This window comes from Neophocaena asiaeorientalis, unplaced genomic scaffold (genome assembly GCF_003031525.2).
Source record: "Neophocaena asiaeorientalis asiaeorientalis breed wild unplaced genomic scaffold, Neophocaena_asiaeorientalis_V1.1 scaffold119, whole genome shotgun sequence".
Lineage (NCBI taxonomy): Eukaryota > Metazoa > Chordata > Mammalia > Artiodactyla > Phocoenidae > Neophocaena > Neophocaena asiaeorientalis.
The window spans coordinates 8,889,275-8,912,130 of record NW_020175821.1 but is presented as its reverse complement, the minus strand read 5'-3'; the positions used below and the strand labels follow the sequence as shown (position 1 = coordinate 8,912,130).

Sequence of the window (22,856 nt, the reverse complement as noted above, 5' to 3'; positions counted from 1 at the left end):
CCAATTTACTCTTGGGCATTTAACTTTTTCCATATTTTGGATTCGTTTTCCTCAGGAGAGACTCCCAGAAGTCAAATTACTGGGTCAAAGGCTATAAATATTTTATGGCTCTTTATAGTGTCAAACTGTTTTCCAAAAAGGAGGTATCAATTAATAAAATATCATCAACAAAATCTGAGAATACCATTTTTATAACATCTTAACCAGCATTGGGTTCTACAAAAATAAATTTTTATGTTGTCTTTGCTAATTTAAAATCTTTTAGAAAAATTACTGCTTTATTTTGAATGTCTTTGATTACTAGCTCAAATATTTTTCCATGTGTTTATTTACAAGCTTTAATTTCTTTTCTGTGAGTTGTCTGTTTATGCTCTTGGAATTTTAGTGTTTCTCTTATCAATTTGCATGAACATTTTACATAATAAAGATATCAGGCCTTTGGCCATTACATTTCCTGCAAACACTTCCCCATGTTGTCTGACTGAATTCTGGTTATTAAATTTGTAATATCGATAGTTTGCTAACATAAGTTTTTAATATTTATTCACTCAGATTTGTTATCCTTTGTGATTTCTCCTCACCTTCTAAACTTACAAAACTATTGCCACTTCAAAAGTACTATCAACATTTAGATATTTCTTTCAGTTTTTCTGTTTTTAAAATTAACTCTTTGGTACAGCCACTATGAAAACAGGGTGGAGGTTCCTCAAAAAATGAAAAATAGAACTATCATATGATCCAACAATTCCACTCCTGGGTATTTATCCAAAGAAACTGAAAACACTAATTCAAAAATATATATGCAGCCCAATATTCATTGCAGCTTTATTTACAACAGCCAAGATATGAAAGCAACCTAAGTGTCCATCAACAGATGAATGGATAAAGAAGATATATATATCTTTATATATATATATATATTTTATATATATATATATATATTTTATATATATATAAAGAATATATCTACCTATCTATATCTATCTATCTATTGAGAGTCAGTGGAATATTACTCAGCCATAAAAAACGAAATCTTGCCACTTTTGACAACATGAATGGACCTGGAGGGTATTAAGCTAAGTGAAATACTGTATGTTTTCACTTATATATGGCATCTAAAAAGCAAAACAAATGAACAAATATAACAAAACAGAAACAGATTTGCAGATACAGAGAACAAACTAGTAGTTGCCAGAAAGGAATGGGGGTGGCAGGGGGTTGGGTGAAATAAATGAAGGGGATTAAGAGGCACAAGCTTGAGGTTATAAAATAAAAAAGCCACAACGATGTAACGGGCAGCATAGGGAATATACTCAATGATATTATAATAAATTTGTACATTGCATAACCTATAAAAATATTGAATCACTGGGACTCCCCTGGTGGTCCAGTGGTAAAGGATCTCCCTTCCAATGCAGGGGATGCGGTTTCGATCCCTGGTCGGGGAACTAAGATCCCATATGCCGCAGGGCAACTAAGCCCATGTGCAAAAAACAGAGCCCATGTGTTCTGGAGCCCATGCCACAACTAGAGAGAAACTCAAGCAGACTGCATGCTGTAATGAAAAAGATCATACATTCCTCAACAAAATTTCCGTGTGCTGCAACTAAGACCCAACGCAGCCAAAAAAAAAAGGAAAATAAATAAATATTTTTAAAAAACATCGAATCACTATGCTGTGCACCTGGAACTAATATAATATTGCAAGTCAACTATACTTCAAAAAAAAGAAAAGAAAGAATTAACTCTGTAATCTATACGCTATGTGTTTTAGTGCCTGTAAAATAATTAACCATTTTCGCATTTGTTAAGTGATTCTGTTCTTCCCCACATATTTCATTCCTTCAGCAAATATTTAGGTGCCCCATAGATACCAAAACCTGCTCTGAATATCAAGGCACAGCAGTGAAGACGAGCAACTTATGTTGTGTAACTTGCTTTACTTAAATATAATGCATATCAACTTCCGGACTCTCCTCTTGTAGCCTTAATATCCTATAAGGTTCAGGAACCCTTACTTTTCCAACCCTAGAGCAGCCATTTCAGGAATGAATTCCTATTTATTAACCTTATTGTGACACAGCTCCCTTGATGCACAATCACCCTGTACCTAGACCTATACACAAAGGGCCAAATCAAAAGGTTCTTGTTTGATGTGCATGAAATTAGAACAAAATCAGGCTAAGGTAACCATACTTCCACCGTCATGAGAAGAATGGTCTTGCCAACAGTTTATATTACCTAAGTCTAGCTGGGTGAGGCCCTATTTTCCCCTGGATGAGCTGAGCCAAGGTGTGCCCTCTGACACTTGCTTTATATTTTTCTCTTTTTTGGTTGAACTAGCTCCCCTTTGGATCAACACAATTTTTCTTTGGAAATATTAATATATTCAGTAGGATCATGGCTAGCTCTTAGTGTCCTGGGAATCATATTGTCTCTTTGAAGTGACATTGTATCTTTTTGTCTTAATTTATTATGTTTAACATTTATTCTTTTTTGTTTGTTTCTTTGTTTTTTTGACCTCACAGCGTGGCACATGGGATCTTAGCTCCCCAACCAGGGATCGAACCTGCATCCCCTGCAGTGGAAGTGCGGAGTCTTAACCACTGGATCACCGGGGAAGTCCAGATTAACATTTATTCTTAAAAGGATAATTGTACCTCCTTTAATTCCAAATTCCTCTATCTTCCAAATATAGAAACTGTAAAGTAACCGGGTTGTTTTGTTTACATTTATACAATATTTCACTGCTTTGTGAGCAAGCCTGCAAAATGTCTACATTTAAAGAAAAAGATATTATTTTTATAAATTTTCCTTGTGAGTATTTAAGATGTATTTTTATATAATCCATAAACATCTAAATACAGCCAAGGGCTTCCCTGGTGGCGCAGTAGTTAAGAATCTGCCTGCCAATGCAGGGTACATGGGTTCAAGCCCTGGTCTGGGAAGATCCCACATGCCGCGGAGCAACTAAATCCGTGCGCCACAACTACTGAGCCTGCGAGCCACAACTACTGAAGCCCACGCACCTAGAGCCTGTGCTCTGCAAGAGAGAAGCCACCACAATGAGAAGCCTGCGCACCGCAACAAAGAGTAGCCCTCACTAGCTGCAACTACAGAAAGCCTGTGCACAGCAACGAAGACCCAACACAGCCAAAAATAAATATATAAAGTAAATATGTTAAAAAATATATAGCCAATTATTCAACATTCTTAATCATATTCTTTTATGTCCTTATTCATATTTTATCTCTTTATCATAATCTGATGGCTACGTGTTAAAATCTATTACTACCAATAAGTGTCTGTCAGTATCCTTTATTTCTCACCGTTTTTACTTTAGCATTTTGATGCTATGCTAATTGGCATGTCCAAGAGTATAAATTCTTCATTTTAATTGTTATTAATGGGCAAAGTAAAAAATTAATGGACAAATCACATCTTATTTTTAAACATCTTTATTGGCGTATAATTGGTATTCTAGGAGGTGGGTCAAAAAGGATCTTGCTGTGATTTATGTCATAGTGTTCTGCCTATGTTTTGCTCTAAGAATTTTATAGTGTGTGGCCTTACATTTAGGTCTTTAATCCATTTTGAGTTTATTTTTGTGTATGGTGTTAGGGAGTGTTCTAATTTCATTCTTTTACATGTAGCTGTCCAGTTTTCCCAGCACCACTTATTGAAGAGGCTGTCTTTTCTCCATTTATATTCCTGTCTCCTTTATCAAAACTAAGGTGACCATATGTGTGTGGGTTTACCTCTGGGCTTTCTATCCTGTTCCATTGATCTATATTTCTGTTTTTGTGCCAGTACCATACTGTCCTGATTACTGTAGCTTTGTAGTATAGTCTGAAGTCTGGGAGCCTTATTCCTCCAGCTCTGTGACAAATCATATCTTGATACATATTTCTTCGATTAGCTTTGCCACTCTCATTCTGTTGTTTTGTCTGGTGAATCTTTGATCATTCTTTTATTTTTAACCTTTCTTTATCTCTCTGATGACTTTTCCAATTCACACTGAGGTGCCTGCCTTCAGAGACATTCTAGAAATTCACATTTATTAACTCACATTAACCCAAGACCTGCAAAAAGTTAGAGAGACAGATCAGTACACTTGGTATTGATATATTCGACGTTCTGTACAATCTTGGCATTAGAGCCACCACTGTGCTTGCTATAGGGCATGCCTTCTGGTGTGTCAATACATGTCTCAACTTTTGAAAGCACCCTAGCCTTAAGTGCCAGGAATTATCCAACTTGGCTTCAGGAAGAGTGCATATCTTAATGCTCCATTAGTAATTAATGAAAGAAGCAAACACAGTTTCCTTTATGGAAGACCTGCCAAGGCTCTGTTTACCTCTGTGTACCAGTGCCATTAGAATGAATGGCACTCTTGTTAGGAAGCAACAGATGTTTAGCACCAGGCAGATACATTATAACACAGGCTCTTTTAAAACTATATTTAATGACATCAAATCAAGAAATACTGAGGAACTATGGGAGATAGATGGAAGTAAAACCAAAAAAAAGCTATCCTTTGCTCTCCAAGAGCTTGAATTTTATAGACAAGTAACCACATATAGAAAATAATTAGAAAAAGATATAATTGAGTATACAATCAAATGCTAGTTATCTGGTTCAGTATAATGTTTAGATTATGCTGATCTATTGCACCTGAAACCAAGTCAACCAAACTGTTAGGATGCCATGGATGCTATTTGGTCCATTCGTCTCATACTCAACCAAACATATTTTTAAATCATTATTCAGTCAGCTTAAAAAACTATGTACTGAGTACATACTACACATCAAGACGTGGACTAGAGGGCCAGTGATGAACCAGGTAAATATGGGCCCTGCTCTCACAGAACTTACAGTCTGTAAGAGATACATAATGAAACACATATTTAATGATACAGATGAACTTATTTACAAAACAGAAATAGACTCACAGACATAGAAAACAAACTTATAGTTACCAAAGGGGAAAGGGTTAAAGAGGGGAGGGATAAATTAGGAGTTTGGGATTAACATATACACACTAATATATATATAAAATAGGCTACTCTATAGCACAGGGAACTATACTCGATATTTTGTAATAACCTATAATGGAAAAGAATTTGAAAAAGAATAGATATATATATATTATATATATATATATAGGTATATAACTGAGTCACTTTGCTATACACTTGAAATTAACACAACATTGTAAATTAACTATAACTCAATAAAAAGAAGAAGCACAGATTTAAGATGCAGAGTTGTGATGCACTTATAGTGTAACTGGGATACAGTGAGATGTCACAGGTGTGTAGAGAAGAAACATCTAACCCAGATCTAAGATGTGGAGGATTGCCTGCAAGAAGCAATGTACCAATGATTACGTGCAGTGCTGTAGAAGACACAAACATAGAAGACACGATTCCTGCTCTCTACTTGGTTCTTCATTCTAGTTGGTTGTTTAACACCAACACAATAAGCCAGTGGTACGTGATAAGATACATTCCCTGATATAATTCATTATGGCATAGACTATAAATGATGTAGACATTCAGGAAATAGGGAACCTTCCAGGAAAACTTCCATGGAAGAGGTGACACTTAAGTTGAATCATGAAAGGCAGGATCCATCCTTATAGGTGGCAACGAAAAAAACCACACGCGAGGGCACAGAGGTAGGTGTGAGCATGGGATATTTGAGCACCAGCGATGAGCACTGCTGGGGAAGGGAGAAGCTGGATGGGATAGGAGAAGGCCAATGCCAAGCCGAAAAGTATGAATTGATATAATAACATATAGCAACCAAAGCTTTCTGGGCAGGAGAGTGATATAATAATTGGATGTTGTATAGAACATTAATTTATCAACAGTTTAAAGCCCCCTTTCCTACCTCGGGGTGCACATCAGTATCACTTGTGGAGTTTTTCAAAATTCCAATGCCCTCTACTCCAGATCCACTGCACCCAAGCATCCTCCTGAAGACCACTGTACATAGGTAAATTGGAAGGAAGTTAAGAAGACCTAATAAAAGGCTATTGCTAACAACTCAGGGGAGAAGCGATAAGGATTGGGGTTGGGGTGGCCACAGCATGAGTAGAAATAAGAGAAATTTCAAACAGTGCACAAGGGAGAGATGAGTCAAGAGTCCATGAGGTTTCCAAAGTCTAGAGCCCCCTTGATTTGGGAAAATAACGCCATTGGCAAAGACAGGATCTTTCATTACAGCTTTTAAATTATTTCAGGCAATTAATTATTTCTATCCTGTGATGATACATTATTTGTTTCCGTCACAGCCACATGTTTCTAGAATAGACAGAAAATATTTAATTCTTGCCAAATAAATTATAAGCCCTTTTGCTTTTATAAACCTTGCTTTATACAATAAAACTGGGACCACCCAGCTGTTTATTTTCAAATTCTAGATATCAAATCATTGGTAGGTTTTCTCTGCATTGTTATGGCAATAACGTGCCAGTCAGTTGTGATGTTCAGAGGCAAGGGAGAGCAGGGAAGGGGAAGAAGGGAAAGAGACCTGGGTTGGTCTGACCTAGGCCAAGGCCCTTCAATCTCCTTCTTGGCCTGCACTGGAGCCCTCCATAAAAATCTGCCAAGGCTGTTTCCACATCTTGGGGAACTTCTCCAACATCTCTCAGCTCTTTCCTGCACTCCCATCCCTGCTTTGTGCTGGGATTCTCCCTCCTCTGCGTGTCCTTTTAGTTTGGCAATTCTGATGGGTGGTTGATCTTGTTGGTTTCAGACAGCTCTCTGGTCAGCCTCAGCTCCATGCTTTGCCACCTGTAGCCTTGGCCGGTCTCAACATGGCAGCTCCCAGCAAGACTCCAGAGGACCACCAGCCGGGAGCCAGCACCACCAATAATCACTTATCCAGGAAAAGGCACTCACTCTTCTAGTTAATTAAAAACTCCATTCAGTTTCAAATCCATTTTCCTGCCTTAGTGATTCTGAAGATCAGTTGTCATTATCTAGTAAATGAAAATACGAAAACTGAATACTACTTACTGATCCCTAAAATTTTACCCGGCTCTGGACAGTCATGGTTTTTTTTTTTGTTATAACAGTTGAATTTTTTAGCTGTTTAGTTATGCAGTAAATCTTCTGTATCGCACCTTATCTTGATGTCATCTCACTCTCCTAAATGTAGTGCATAAAAAACAAAATCTGAATAAGAACCTGCTGTATAAAAAAATAAATAAAATTCAAAACAAAAACAATAAAATCTGAGCGAACTGGGGTTTCCAATTACAGTAACGTCTCGCTTATCTCTTTACTGGAAAATGTGGTTTTCCACATAGTATCCAGATCACTGAAACACCCCCATGAACATCAATATTCATGTATTTAACCACTTTAAGGGGAAATTTTCACCATGAATTTTAGGTAAATACTGTAAACAGCAGCTTTGAAATATGGCTTTACCTCTTCTTGATAACGTGGGCCTAGTATTGGGAATAGCCGTGACTATGTAGTTTTGTAGCAGTGTGTTCTCAGGGCATCAAAATGCATATAGCAATGCAACTGTATTAGGCGGTCCCGGCTGCTAGGGCTCTTAAAGTTCTTTGTCTCCTCCCTCTTTGTAAGCTATTAATCCCAGTCATCCCCAGTGCTTTTCATAATAAAGCTCAGTGCGTAAATAAATAAACTGAGTGGGTCAAGGCCCTGTAAGTCCTGTCTTCAAACTGGCTTCACCACACACATATGCATCACACGAGGATCTCGTCAAAATGCAGAGTCTGATCAAAAGATGGGGTGGACCTGCCTCTGCCTTTCTTACGAGCCCCCAGGTGATGCCGATGCTATTGCTCCATTAACCCCACTTTCAGCAGCAAGGGCTCGAAAACCAGAGGGCCAGACTTATTCGAATCATATGCAAAATAAGAGTCAGCACTGAGAGAGACCTTGGAGTGACCACCTTGGTTCATGGAGTTTGTGACATTCAGCATGGCTGCTGAGAGGCTTTTTAAAAGTCACTTGAGGTTTCAGATAAGGGAGCTCTAGCTACAGCTGAAGTCCCTTTATTTAAGGTTGTATTTTAATTGCAGAGGCACTCGCACCCACTTCACAAGGAAAGGAACCCACTGCACCCTTTCCCATTCTAATTAATTCTGTGGGCACTGGAAGTAAAGACCTGCTCATGAAGCACGAAGGTATGTTCTCAGGGAATAAGCGACGTCCTCCGCGGAGCCCGTTGGTTCGCGCCACGATGCAAGAGCCCGGGGCTGAGGGGGCTGGTTTTGGTAGAAGTCAAGGTTGGTCAGAAAAGAAAAAAATGAACAGGGGCTGCACCACTCCCCCGCCTTTTTGTAACGCTCTGATTTCAACACTTTCAAAGTACTTTCATCTCCTTATTAAAACCATTTTCGTGAGGTCAGTGGGACGAGAGTTACTACTCATAACTGTGAGAAAGGGAGTCCTAGGAGATCGTTACTTGCCTAAAGCCGCTCAGCGAGTCAGTGCTATTGGGAGCCTGGGATCCCAGCGCTGTTTCCAGGCACGAGGAGAGCCCCCCGGGGCCTCCTGCCGTCCAACCAGACCCTTTCCAGCAGCGTCCATCATCCACAGATCAGCTCGTGCTCCCGAGCAATAGTTGGTAGCACGGCCTATCCGCATAAAAGGGGCCTCTCTCGTATTTTCTAGCTCACTCCGAGGCTCCAGAGTGTCAGCGACCAGGGCGGGGGTCGACGGCTCCCCTCGAGCCAGGCACCAGCGGGGTGACTCTAAGACAGGGCTCCAGCCGCGGGCCTCACCACCGTGGGTCCCGCGTGTCTGAGCGCCAGCCTCACGCCAGAAGGCTGACAGCGGCCAGGCACAGCCCCTGCCCGGCAGACTCGGCTTCACAATCCGGCAACACCCTGCCAAGCTCGCAGCCAGGAGTCTCACCCGCAGCCCCGCGCTGGGGCCGCCGGGGGGACCGTGCGACGGGGCAGCCTGGTGCCAGGGAGCCGGTCACCTTCCTCCTAAAGAAGGAGTTCCGTGAGGAGAGTTTGGCAGGCAGCGGGCACACTCGCCTGAATACCAGCCATTCGGCTGAAGGGAACGGATCCAGCAGTTTTCACTTATGTTACCACAAACAGCAGATGCTAAAAATACACTGCGGTCTGGGCCTTCATTCCAACCGCGTGTCTCCATATATCATTTATAAAGCGATGTCCAGCTTTCCTTTTGTTCACGGTCTGGGAGACTGAAGCAGCCAGAGAGGTGATCCCAACTAATGCTGCCCTCTTTTGGTTTGTCCCTTTGAAGGGGCAAAGGAGGGGGCAGCTGAGAAAGGGGAAAGAAAGCCGAAAGACAGCAAAGGCCCCCGGCGGGGGCTGAGGAGGAAGGAAAAGTGAAGCAGGCAGGGCCCCTCATATTGGTTTCCGAGGCCACAGGGCAGGTGTGGGTGCCGTGATCAGGTAGCCCCGGCTGGACATGAGGGGACAGAGGGGGCCTTAAGGAGGAAGGGCTGGCTGGCCCCAAAAGCTTGCGGGTTTTTCCCCACAACCTATAAACACACTTTTACAAAAAATGCCGTCACTTCTCAGCTTGGAGTACAACAAGCGGGCCTTGGGGATGTGGCGGGTTCAGTTCCAGACCACCACAATCAAGCAAATATCACAATAAAGCCAGTCCCACAAACGTGTGGGTTTCCCAGCATATATAAAAGTTATGTTCCCACTATACTGTAGTCTGTTAGGTGTGCAATAACATCATGCCTCAAACAAAATGCACAGACCTTCATTAAAAAACACCGTCTGGGGCTTCCCTGGTGGCGCAGTGGCTGAGAGTCCGCCTGCCGATGCGGGGGACGCGGGTTCGTGCCCCGGTCCGGGGAGATCCCGCATGCCGCGGAGCAGCTGCGCCCGTGAGCCATGGCCGCTGAGCCTGCGCGTCCGGAGCCTGTGCTCCGCAACGGGAGAGGCCGCAACAGTGAGAGGCCCGTGTACCGCAAAAAACAAACAAACAAACAAAAAAACGTCTTACTAAAAAGTGCTAACCATCCTCCGAGCCTTCAGCAAGTCGTAGTAGTAACATCAAAGATCACTGATCACAGATCACCATAACAAATACAATAACAATGAAGAAGTTTGACTTATTGAGAGAATTACCAAAATGTGACACAGACACAAAGTGAGCAAATGCTGTTGGGAAAACGGCACCGATAGACTTGCTCATCACAGGGTTGCCACAGACCTTCAATTTGTCAAAAACGCAACATCTGTGCTGTACAATAAAATGAGATATGCCTGCAACCTGTCACCTCCCGTACAGCCATGCGTTTCTCCTTAGCGCAGCGTTCAGGCAAGTTTCAGGCAAGCACACGACTGTCTGCACTGGAGCAAAGACAGAAGCAAGGAGAAAGGGCTAGAAAGAGACAAACAACTTAGCCCTTATTAACGGGGGAAAAACACCTGAAAGAAATGGCCAACTTAATGGGTGAGATTTTTAAATTTTTGATGTCTGACACTTGTTTCTTCTTCCTTCAAGCCCAATAATTTAAGTGGGATAAAAGGAAGAAATGAAAACAATTAAGAGTCGTTTCTGCAGATTCACAGACATAGAGAACAGACTTGTGGTTGCCAAGGAGGAGGTGGGGTGGGGGAGGGAAGGACTGGGAGTTTGGGGTTAGCAGATGCAAACTATTATACATAGGATGGATAAACAACAAGGTCCTACTGTATAGCACAGGGAACTATATTCAATATCCAATGATAAACCGTAATGGAAAAGAATAGGAAAAAGAATATATATGTATATGTATAACTGAATCACTTTGCTGTATAGCAGAAATTAACACAACATAGTACATCAGCTATACTTCAATAAAATTTTCTTTTAAAAGTAGCTTTCTGGGGCTTCCCTGGGGGCGCAGTGGTTGAGAGTCCGCCTGCCAATGCAGGAGACACGGGTTCGTGCCCCGGTCTGGGGGGATCCCGCGTGCCGCGGAGCGGCTGGGCCCGTGAGCCAGGGCCGTTGGGCCTGCCCGTCCGGAGCCTGTGCTCCGCGACGGGAGAGGCCACGGCGGTGAGAGGTCCGCGTACCGCAAAAAAAAAAAAAAAAAAGTAGCTTTCTGTACCTGTCCATTCTCAAAACTAACTCTGTGCATTAAGGCCTTTTTTGCTTTGATTCCTGGTGAGAAATGAGAGTCCTAAAATTCAAACATAGTTATGAAAAACAACTAATTTTCATTTACTAAGACCCACAGACAAGAGAGCACGTTTTATATAAAGAAGCTTTATAGCCTCCCTTTGTTCGGGCCCTGGGTTCAAATCCACATGCTGTCGCACATCTGGTGACATCCCAAACTCTTTTTCACTTGGGCATAATTTGCTAATTGCATAGCTAAGTGCCTGGAATGTAGTAAGAACTCAATAAATGTTAACTGCTTTCATTAACCAATCCATGTTTCCTAACAGCGCAATTAACAGAGCCCAAATTCACGATCCTACTTATTTTTCATTCTGATGCCCACAGTTCTGTATTTGGGGCAGTGAGAAACAGGGGCTCAAAAACAGTTGAACTTTTTACTTACAGCAGCGCCTCCTCATCCACTAAAAACTAAAAAATTAATGCTTGAACTCATTCTACTCAGTTTTTTCAGGGCAAGCACCCCTCTGCCTCAACCAGGCAGCATAATCTCTTTCTCAAGGCTTTGCCATCCACTTACAGGGGACAAAACACATCCACATAAACACATAGAGGTGCCAATTTCATGAAACAGACCATGAGCACAGTGGGGGAAAAGAAATACGTATCCTAGAATGAGAAAATGAGCATCTGATCATGTACAATTAGAGATGGATGTTATGTCCTCAACTCTCCTCCCTAGTAACAGAATGTAGTTTAGGCTGTTCAGAACGGTGAGGACTTATGTTGCAACATTCACATTCTCTAAACTCATGACAAGTGACCCCAAAGCACACAACATTTGGTAATTGAGAAAAACAAAGGAATGATTCTATCTATGCTGAACTGGCTTATTCATCGATTTGCCCCAGGGCAGGGGGCTGGTCCAGGCAGCTTGCTAAAGCTATCCTAATGCTCTGAGTGCGAGCCTGGTCCCTCAACAGGGACTTACCCACGTAGCCTGCATCACTGGCAAATGCACCCCATTTCAGCGGTATCATCCTATACATACCGGACAGATCTGAATTGAGTTGCGCCTGTTGGCAAGGAAGCAAAAATGAAACTCACTGTTGATATTTTGTCTTGAAAGGCATTTGTTTTCATGGCTTTTCTTTCTTCTTTTGCTTCCTCCCTCATCCTAGGATCTAAAAGACTCAGGCTCCTTTGGGACCAAAGGCAACATTATCAGCTTCTACTCGGGAGGCACGCAAACAGTGAAGGCAGAAAGTCGGGGTTGAAGTGTACTGCGTTTGTAGCTTTCACATCTCCATATGGTCCCAATTTAGGATCACAAGCAGAGTTGTTTATTTTAGAAAAGCTTTTTAGTTCACTTTTAAGGTATTTTGCTTAGGCATTGCTTGCTTTTCAAAAGGAGAAAATGTGTATTTTTTTCCAAAGTGGTGTTTGTTTTGGCTGTTTACTCATTTGCAAAAGTTCAGATTCTATTCTGTGAATTTAACTCATTTTCCTGCAGCCACAAGCCCCGCCCCTGCCCAACACATACACCCCAAAACTCCAAATTAAAGCAAAATACATTAATTTGAAAATGAGGCATTTTAAGGGTAGCTGTGAATTTTGTGGGTTTTGAAAAAATCATTTTAACAGGTAATTTACAGTAGCATTTTCAGTCCCTTCATGTAACTTCACTTGCTGCCTGAAATGAAGTCTCTATTTGGCAATTTGTATGGAGGCCAGGTATGTTTTTGTACTGAGGTTAAAACCCATTTGGGGTCCTTTAAAACCTGTAGTCTATGATTCTTGCTGAAATTATATGACTTAACTGGGAGGCAGTGGAGCTTAAGTTGAGGTATCAACTAATGTTGAAAAATGGGACATACAGACAAAATTGTGGGGGGATTGGTATTAGGTGAGGATATTGGTAAAAAAGTCAAACTATGAACTTGGACCCTCTAGCACCTGGTTCCATCCAGGAGTCCTGCTGTCTCCAACTATTCAAAGCCCCCAACTGCATCTTCCTTTCTGAAACTTCACTTACTGATGACATCCTCTGTCCAGAGCCTGGGCGTCATTCCTGACACAAATCCTGGGTGTCATTCCTCTACTAAGAAGTATGAATTAACACGTGGTACTCTGCTCCTGTATAATATATTTGCACCTTAGAGAATTCTTGGGATCATTATTTTAACTTAAAGTCATAACTCCACTGACAGGAGTTCCAGTCCCCCTGGTGTACCAGCTAGAGACAAGCAGGCTATGTCAGGTTCTCAGGTCAGGAGAAAGGACAATGGCAGTGACGATCCTGATAGGCAGGCAGAAATCAACGTAAGGAGGACATCAGAGGCCAAACCGGAGCCAAGTAAATGGCTGCAAGGTTCATGATTAGTGATTAAGCATCCAAGGAAATAGCTTCCAACACAAAGGGAAAAAAAGGAGGTCTGCAGAAGTGTAGAAAATAGGGAAGCAATGACTGGGTGAGCAGACAGGTGACGTCAACGACAAGCCATTTCGGATCGTGGAGGTGGTCCCCTGCTCCAGACTTAAAGCTCTTTGATAATTTCTTTCCCACCAGCTTGAGTGTTACAGGGGCAGCAGGTCACTAGGAACACAGGGCTGAGAAGGAGGCGTGAATAAGGGGTAGCAGAGGCCATGGCGGGTCCATTCTGGATGGGATGGAGATGGGAGGTGACAGGGCTTGGCAGTCATGTGCTCGGTGTCAAGAGTCTCCTTTCTGAGGTTCTGTACTGGCCAGAGGAGCAGCAACCTAGCCCAGAAGGTACATGCCCAGGAATGCAATCATTTCCTATGGCAGTCCCCTTGTCTGCAGATTAAGACAAAGGGACTCAATTCCGGTCAGGGAAGGCCTCTGGGCCATGACAAAGAACGATCCCACCTGGTCTTACCAATTGGTATCTGCATTATCAATCCCCTATTTCCCTTTCTCCATCCAAAGCTGCTGTAAGTAACTAAGCATCTTATAAAGAGCTAGCATAAACATTTGTTTTGGACAAACAGTGATCTCCTTATAGGACATTCTTTTCTGAGTTTCTAGCAGTTATTACCTTTTTTCTTTCTTTTTTGTTTTTGAATTGCAGCCTCAGGAGGAGAGGGCAGGTGGTGTGTGTGTTGGAGGGTTGGTGGGCAGGGGGAACACCGGGACTAAATCCTCCGCAAACATTTGGTATAGTTTTTCTGGCCTGTAGTTTTCCCATCTCACACACATATTCCCAACTTCTTCCTTTTGTAGCCACGTAATCTCTGCCTGGCGATGTTATTAAGAATAAAACAACATCGTCACACACTGTGGATGGGAATGTACTAGGATACAGCTGCTTCAGGACACAATCTGGCAGCTCTTCAGATGGTTCAACAGAGCTATCATATGACCCAGCAATTCCAGGTCTAGGTATATACCCAAGAGAAATTAAAACATACACCCACCCAAAACTCGTACTCAATGTTCATAGCAACATTATCCATCATAGCCAAAAAGTGGAAATAAACTAAATGTCCATCAACTTTAAAAAGGAATAAGACAACGTCAAAACCAACAAAAAATGCTTAGCTACTTACTGAGTATAAAATAAGTGCCAGGCACCATACCTGGAGCTAGGGGCCCATGGCATGCTGGAGGAGGCACAAAGTTGGTTGTCACAAAGCTGTGTGGAAAGTGGAAGCAGCTCCCACCAGGGAGGACAGAAGAAGGGCATATGCCATGCAACACTGAAGTCATAACTCACGCGTTTCTTCTGAACCTTGAAAATGGCAATCTTTCTTACCCACAAATGGTAACAGGAGTGAAGAAAGCATAATTCAAATTCATTCATAAATCCAGACTTACATTTTCAAATAGCCTTAAAAAATAATTTAAAAGATTTTTAAATGGCTTCAGCCTCCTCACCCACCTTACCAACCAAAATTTTAACTAGAACTACTGATGAGAAACAATTAAATTTCATTGTCTCTCTTTACTTGCAATAGTAGATAGCAGCTCTGTCCTATAGAAATATAACGAAAGCTACATAGGTAATTTAAAATTGTCTAGTAGTCTCATTTCAAAAAAATAAAGAGGAACAGATGAAGTTAAATTTAATAACTAGAAAAATGTATTCCAAACTATGCAAATTGCTATATCAACATGTAATCAATATAAAAAATGACTTATATATTTTGCATTCTTTCTTTCTTTCTTTTTTTTTTTTTGGTACTGCCTTCAAAATCTGGTGTGTAGTTTATATTTAGAGTACATCGCAATTCCAAGCAGCCATATGTCAAGTGTGTAGTAGTCACCCATGGCTGGGGTCTGTGTGGACAGCTCAAGTTCACAGAGGAGGTGAGGCATGGTGGGCAAAAGTGGAGGCTCTGCAGTCTGAATGCTTGAGTTTGAATCTTTGCTCCATCACACTACTGTATGACCTCATCTGTAAAATGAGAATACAAATAATGCCAATTTGAAGGGGTTGGTATGAGGATAAAATAAAAGTAAAATAAATAAATAATATTAAAAAATCAAATAAATTTTAAAATAATAAAATAATTTAACAAATTTAATTTCAAATTAAAAAATAAAACAAATAATAAAATAAAAATATAAAAACTAAAAAAATAAAATATAGACCTTGTGAGGTTTTTTGCATGGATCTTGGCAAATATTAAGTTGTTGTAATTTTACAATACATGTGCTCCATACTTAAAAACTTAATGTGATCCTGGACAAGTTATCTTACCCCTTTAAATATTCATTTTCCTTTTCTGTAAAACAGAGGTGATAATAATACTTCATTAAGAAGATTAACTTGTACAAACATAGCACTTAATAAATATTCGTTTCTTTCCCCTTGGATTCAGGTGTCAACAAACAGAGAAATAGTCAAAGGGCCAGCACAGTTGGAACAGAGGTAAACGGGCCTGGGTAATTGGCAAACTGGATCGTCACAAGGTAACTGCGACAGGCAGGCATCTAGATGGTTCCAGCCTACCTTGGGCAGTTTGAGAGTGCCCATGAGATGTGCTTCTTTTGTAGTCCCTGTACTAGAAGCCATCTAACAACAAGCAGGCTCACTGTTTCATAGACTGATGGAGGATGGATTTGCATCTTATATGATACGTCGTTATGTATGCCCAATTCAACAGACAGCCATTCGGTATTTTAAAGCTACAGCCATGACTTGGTTCTCTTGGTGTTAATAAGAAGAAAACCAAACTATTTAGTTACTATATAGTTCAAAATCTCTATTGGTAATGGCCTTGACTGCTTTCCTACTCCGAGCCTTGTTTTTTTCATATTTAATGTCTTATACGAGATTTTGAGAAGGAAAACTTAAAAATTTTAATTAGAACCATATCCTAAATATCCTTCTGCTCCTCTGCATATTTGTTTATTTTTTCTTGGGATTGATTTGTTAAGAGTTTTGGAATTACCGGAGAAGAGCTTTTGAGGATGTTTGAAATCCATGATTCAAAACAGGGAAGGTCACAAGAGTGATGGGATTGGTTATGACACCAGAAGGATCCAGCCATTCCTCAATCCAGGGGCTCAGAACACTCCACCCTGCACTTCAAGGAGATGTTGTAAACCCTCCCAAGGTTTTAATGCCCCTTCGTGCTTTAACGTTCCAGAAGGCTCATTTCTGAATAATAATAAAACTGCCACGAAAAACAAAGTGAGCTTTGGATGATACCAAGGGCTCAGCCATTTCTCCCACCAATGGAAAGGGAAATTTCGATAAGACACGAACAGTACTTGATTTTACCTAATGGGACTCACAGCTCTGACTCCTTCCTTCTCTAAGAATTCAATAAAACTAAGTGTAACAATAAAAAATGAAATAAAACAAACATCACAAAAACACCCTCCACTAAACTAGGTCCCCTCGTGACCCTAGATTTATCTCTGTAGCCATGTTATATCTTTCAGAAAGTGGCAAAAACCACTCTTTTTTTTTTTTTAAATACAGGAGTTAATGCTGATATGATCAATTAAATAAAACAGAATTGGGCACAGACAGATGCCTTACCAAAATGGAAATAAATATCCTGAGAATCTGCATAGAGATTATTCAAGATACTCATGTTATTCTAACTACTTCAGTGGCATCAGGCACAGTTTTAGGGAAAAGGGGCCCTGATGAACAAATGTACTTTTAATTCATTTAAAGGCAGTGATTTGAGATTTAAGGGACTTTGGGGTGAGTTGAGGAGGGGCGTGCAACCACAGAAATGTCATTTACACCATGAAAAGCTTTTCATCCAGAAATCCCAAGGGTTTTACTTATGTTGATGTCTATTCCCCACCTGATAGAGGCAGAAGAATGATTACGAGAGGAAGAAGGGTCTCTGAGACCCAAATTGGAGGCACAGATAGAGGCTGGGTTTCCTTAGGCATCCCCGGCCCAGCCCACAGTTGTGAAGAAATTGTTATGGATTTACTATTATGCTTTGGAGCCTCATCTCCTAAGTGAGACTGTAGCCTCCTTACCTCTCTCTGTCCCCTTCAGTATTTTTTTTGGCCGCACAGCTTGTGGGATCTCAGTTCCCTGACCAGGGGTTGAACCCAGGCCACGGCAGTGAAAGCCCAGAATCCTAACCACTAAGCCACCAGGGAACTGCCCCCTTCAGTATTCTTTACGTACAGCAGCTATTCAAGACATATTCGTTGATGGAATGGCCTCCGTTCTGTGAGACTGGAGGTAACTAAACGGTTCTCAGCAGGTTATGTGTTATTTATACAAACAAAAAATTCTAGCAGAACACACATGACTAGTTGCTATAACTGCTCCTAGAGGTGGATTTACAGTGAAGTGAATGAAGCTGAAGATTCAAAACCTCACATTTTCATAAACTGCTTCCAAGGCCCTGGACCTAATTTTGTAATTTGGTGTTATTTGCCCTAAAGAGGGTTTCCAAATTACATAAGCTTCAGGCCTCACAAAGCTTGGATCTTCTCTGAGCTGTTCTTAAAAGCCTTCCATGAATACCACTGTGGAGTTTTTATCTGCCATTATTTTAACTCCTACTTATCCAAAGCAAATATAAATCAATTAGCTCTGGAACCATGGACAAATTAGGCCTGGGTTTCCTCGCTTCTGAAAATGACAAGCAACTGCATAGGATTTTCCTCAAGTCCCAAAAGAGAGAGATGCGGAGAAGGTACAGTGGGAAAAGAAGGCCGCAAAGGACCTGAGCCCCCAGCCCCAGTCCCCGCTGCACTGCTAACAGCTGGTATGTGACCTTCAAGGAGGAACTTCACCTCTCCAGACCACAATTTTCTCCACTGTGAAACGAGGCAGGTGGACAAGATGCTCTCTGAAGCCCCATCTTGTCCTGTGCTTCCAATACCCTAATTTATGCCGTAGGCCACACCTCTCACCTACTCTCACCAGATGCTCACAAGAGCCCCAGGGAGTATTCAGTGGGGTATTCTGGTGAGCTTCTGGCTTCTAATTCAGTGTTCTTTCTGCTACACCCCACTGCAGACATTTGCCAGCCGAACAGTAAATAAGGCTGATGTCACCGGCTTTGATGGCCTTCAAAAAATGCGCTGTTGTCATGCCGAGTCAAAGATGACGCTCTGACATGAACCAGCCCCGTAGCGTGTGGACGTGGTGATCACAAGCGTGCAGCTCCCTTCCCACGAGAGGCAGTGGATTTGAAGCTGCAGCTGGTACAGCTGGTCTGCAGGGAAACGTCATTTTTTTTTCTCATGCCTCCATTCCAAACCAGGTTTCATTTTCTCCATTACTTGACTGTCCATTGCTGACAGCTGGACAATCATTGGAATCACCTGGGGCACCCAAAAAAAAAAATCCTCAGCAGCCCCAACTCCCCAGAACTACCAAATTCACATTCCTGGAGATATTGGGGGCCAGGGATCTTTAATTCTAAAAGCTTCCCAGCTGATTCTGATTACCCAGCAGGTGAGAATATCGCTGTTCTCGGTAGTTTTCTCTATCTTAACAGGCCTGGAAATGTCACAGCACTTGAAACAGTCTATCCCGCTACTCTGATGCCCCTTGTTACAAAGTCAGCTGGGGCAGTGTTGGCTGGGACAAGTAATAGCAGCCAGAGAACACCCCTATCACAAAAGACACGCATTGTACGATCCCGTTATATGAAGTGTCCAGAGTATACAACTCCATAGAGTAGATTAGTGGTTGCCAGGGGTTGGGAAAGGGGAATAGGAAGTAAAGGGAGGGGATGAGGCGGGCAGAGATGGAAGGAGTGGTGCTGGCTAAGGGGAATGGGGTTTCTTCTGGGGATGATAAAAATGGTCTAAAGTTGACTGTGGTGATGTGAATATGCTGAAAACCATTAAAATGTATGCCATAAATGGGTGAATTGTATGGTATGTGAATTATATCTCAATAAATATATAAGTAAATAACCAGCCCTGGGCTTCCCTGGTGGCGCAGTGGTTGAGAATCTGCCTGCTAATGCAGGGGACACAGGTTCGAGCCCTGGTCTGGGAAGATCCCACATGCCGCGGAGCAACTAGGCCCGTGAGCCACAACTACTGAGCCTGCGCGTCTGCAGCCTGTGCTCCGCAACAAGAGAGGCCACGACACTGAGAGCCCCACGCACCGCGATGAAGAGTGGCCCCCGCTTGCCACAACTAGAGAAAGCCCTTGCACGGAAACGAAGACCCAACACAGCCAAAAATAAATAAATAAATTAATTAATTAAAAGAAGATTCAACATTTAAAATAAAATAAAATAACCAGCCCTAACCTTCCCTTCCTCCTCTGCACACACACATAAACACACACCCACACACGTACCATGCCAACTTGTGATCACTGGCAGGTTAATCACAAACACCCAACAGGTGAATGTCCTCCGTGTTTGGCATTCAGCCGCCTTATCACCTCACTCACCTGTGACCACTTGTTATGACCCTCCTCCCACCCTCCCAGACCAGATCCCAAATTGTCCCAGGCCAATGGCACCACCTGGTGGCCAACCCAGGAAATCTCTGACTAGGTATTTCTGAGCTACCTCCTCTCTCATTGTCTGAGGACCTCAGGCATAAGCCATTCTCTCGTTTTCTCCTGCCAACTTCAGGGTTCAGTTAATTCTCATTTAGGTAATCTCCAATTTATACACAAGCATTCCCTTCCATCTCTTCTCCCAATCCTTTCCCAGAGTCCAACCCTTCAACTGCTGCTAAAAAGCTTAAGGAACTTCAGTTATAAGCCTTCACTGTGAAGAAGGCAAAATCTGAAAGTGGTTAGTCACAATCCGATCTAATAAAGAACAACGCACCTTATTAACAAATATTTTGGAGAATATGAAAAGCAAATAGCTACATAATAGATGGAAAGATGGTCAGTTTTGCTGGTAATCAAATAAATACAAGCTGAAACAATGAGTGTCATTTTTGCCTGTCAAAAGATTTTAAAAGGTAATACTTATAGTTCACAAGGGAGACAAGATTCCCACAAACAGAGGAAGAGAGAGCAGCCCTATTACTCCAACATTTACAGAAATCAATCTGACAGTAGGTAGGAAATGGAGCCTAAAAATATGCATGGAGCTTGACCCAATTTTTCTTTTCATAGAAATATATACCCTAGAGAATTTATCAGGAGTCTACACAAAGATTCATATGCAAATATGATCACTGAAACAATGTTTTTGATGGGGACAAACTCTAAATGTCCTGTATTTGGGGAATACTTAACTGAACGTGGGATAAACATATAATAGAATATAATTCAGTTACTAAGAATAATTACAGTGATTTTTAAAAATGATAAACAAAAAGGCTCTTGATATCATATTAAGTATAAAAATCCAGATTAAAATATTTACAGTATGGGGGGAGGGATAAATTAGGAGGTTAGAATTAATGCATACACACTATTACATATTAAATAGATAACCAACAAGTACCTGCTGTACAGCACAGGGAACTATACTCAGTATTTTGTAATAACCTATAAGGGAAAAGAATCTGAAAAAAAATATATATGTATGTATAACTGAATCACTGTGCTGTACACCTGAAACTAACACGACATTGTAAATCAACTATACTTCAATAAAAAAATATTTACAGTATGATTTTTAAAAATTACATATATATGCATAGAAAAAGAGACTGGAAAGAAGCACAATAAATGTTGAAAGTAGGTATCTCTCCGTGGTAAGACTGTAAATATTTTCCAAATCATCCACAGTGGCCTTTATTACTTTTTTAAAATTACTTTTATAATAAGAAAAATTACTGTAAATATAAGTAGTCCATACCACCTAGAGAGTCTTTAAAGGTACCCCAAATTTCCTTCTGAAATGTGCTGCACCAGGAAAAATAAAGCCTGCAGAGAAGTGGTTCTCCACAGGGGGCGATGTTGACCCAAAGATGACATTAGTTCTGGTCGTCACAAGTCAGGGAGTTCTGCCGGCATGTAGAGGGCAGGTGCCAGAGATGGAGCCCTCACAGCAGAGAAGTCTCTGGCCCAATGTCACGGGTGCTGAGAGTGAAAACCCTGCTCTCAAGTCAAACTCACACGATTTGAATCCAGACCTGTATCTGTATCCCCCTTAGCTGGTCAGTCCTGGCCAATTACTCACCAACTCTGCACATCAACTTGCCCTTGTGAGAGAGCAGCATCTGCATAAGATTTCTGAGGGCAAAAGTAAGCATGTATATATATATATATATATATGGTGTCTGGCACATAGTAGATGCAAAATAAACATTAGTTCTCTTCCCCTAGAACCACATTTAAAGGAAAAATACTATTACATATTCAATTTTGTGTTTCCTTTTGTTAGGTATTATAAAAAGAGAGCTTCTTAACCTTTTAACTAACCTCAATTACCTTTTTCAAACGTACATTTGGAGTCAAGTCAGCTTTGATGTGCTCTCCCCAGATTCTAGAGCTTTAATATCAGGTTGATAGGATGAAAAAAAGTGAATTCTTGAATCTACCAAAAACTCATGGAAGCAAATGTTCTAAGTACTGGGGCTAATGCAGGTGAAAAGCTGATCTTCTGTCCTGACACTGCCCACTGGGTCCACCCTGGGGTCTGGAGGGGGACACAGGTCACCAAAGGACACACAGGTGTTGCGTGTGCATCTCTGCTTAAATCGGAGGGAGGCTGACGGTCATCACGTGCTCTCCTCGGTGCTGTAAGTGGGGGTGAGGGATGAGATCTGACTCATCTTGGACCACAGATGAAGGCTCTGAAGCAGGGTGGGGAGGCCTGGGTGGGTAGGCGGGCTGCAGAGAGGGTTGCGTGGGTACCAGGTACCGATAGCTTACTCTGCTCAAGGCCTGGATCTGGAGAGCTGGGAGGAGCTGACCACTTCCTGCCTGCAGGCACGTCTTGCACAGCCCAGACCCCCAGGCTCCACAACTCTGCCTGTAAAAAGAAGCCAGAGGCGCTGACCTGGCTCCAGAGTGCTGTATACAGACCCAGTTCAATGAGAACCAACTGCCAAAAATCCTCTTCACTGACCCCATGTGAAAACAAAGAATCCTTCTGATATTAGTAAAATGCATCATTTACCGTCAGAAGAACTGCTCTTTTACCCTTCCCTTCGGAAACATGTTCAGGCAATAGCACCTGCACTGTTGCCATATTTTTGCACACTCCAGCGACCAAGGGCTATTCAGAGTCTGGACAAACTCAACAAGTGGTCCTTCCCGTCAAATGCTGAAGGATTAAAAAAAGAAGGCAGGCAAGCAAGAGACAGGAGAAGCGACCCGCTGGTTCAGTTCAGGAGACGGGTGTCTGCGGTAGTTTACAGCAAAGGGACTCCTC

The 22,856-nt window shown here is 41.8% G+C and overlaps 1 protein-coding gene across 2 annotated transcripts in view; it reads right to left on the bottom strand.

Annotated features, from left to right (window-relative positions):
• SCG5 (secretogranin V) overlaps positions 1 to 22,856 on the bottom strand; it is a 53,310-nt gene that overhangs the window by 15,590 nt on the left and 14,864 nt on the right. The window lies entirely within an intron of this gene.